At 34.8% G+C, this 224-nt stretch overlaps 1 non-coding gene across 1 annotated transcript; it reads right to left on the bottom strand.

Moving 5' to 3' along the window:
• Positions 1-19: 19 nt before the first annotated feature.
• On the bottom strand, positions 20-91 carry Trnaq-uug. Its single transcript has one exon. It is a non-coding gene; the product is annotated as a tRNA-Gln (tRNA).
• Positions 92-224: the final 133 nt, after the last annotated feature.

Raw genomic sequence — 224 nt, 5'->3', positions numbered from 1 at the left:
AAAGAAAAACTAAAACTTCAGGTTCCACCGAGATTTGAACTCGGATCGCTGGATTCAAAGTCCAGAGTGCTGACCATTACACCATGGAACCATCTAAAAATTTTGTTAATGCCATTGAAGATATCATTAACCAGAGTAGAAATGACACAAAAATCTTTACATTGTTTTAAAGTCAAAATGGTTTTAAAGCACAGAAATTTGTGTTTCACGAACTTCTGTCCACT

Source organism: Limulus polyphemus, unplaced genomic scaffold, assembly GCF_000517525.1.
Source record: "Limulus polyphemus unplaced genomic scaffold, Limulus_polyphemus-2.1.2 Scaffold250027, whole genome shotgun sequence".
In the NCBI taxonomy this organism is placed as follows: Eukaryota; Metazoa; Arthropoda; class Merostomata; order Xiphosura; family Limulidae; genus Limulus; species Limulus polyphemus.
This window is presented reverse-complemented; position numbering and strand designations above follow the sequence as displayed.